Source organism: Aethalodelphis obliquidens, unplaced genomic scaffold (assembly GCF_003676395.1).
Source record: "Aethalodelphis obliquidens isolate GAN/ISIS:26980383/991018 unplaced genomic scaffold, ASM367639v1 scaffold160, whole genome shotgun sequence".
NCBI lineage: Eukaryota > Metazoa > Chordata > Mammalia > Artiodactyla > Delphinidae > Aethalodelphis > Aethalodelphis obliquidens.
In genome coordinates this window covers 122043-122405 of record NW_020838104.1, presented here as the reverse complement: position 1 = coordinate 122405, position 363 = coordinate 122043, and positions in this window count along the sequence as shown.

Here is a 363-nt window from a genome sequence, read left to right as displayed (position 1 = left end):
TGTGCAAAAGCATTTAAGTTGCATTGGGTCTCATTTGTTTATATTTGTTTTTCATTTCCATTTCTCTAGGAGGTGGGTCAAAAAGGATCTCGCTGTGATTTGTGTCATAGAGTGTTCTGCCTATGTTTTCCTCTAAGAGTTTTATAGTGTCTGGCCTTACATTTAAGTGTTTAATCCATTTTCAGTTTATTTTTGTGTATGGTGTTAGGAAGTGTTCTAATTTCATTCTTTTACATGTAGCTGTCCGGTTTTCCCAGCACCACTTATTGAAGAGGCTGTCTTTTCTCCATTGTATATTCTGGCCTCCTTTATCAAAAATAAGTTGGCCGTAGGTGTGTGGGTTTCTCTCTGGGTTTTCTATCC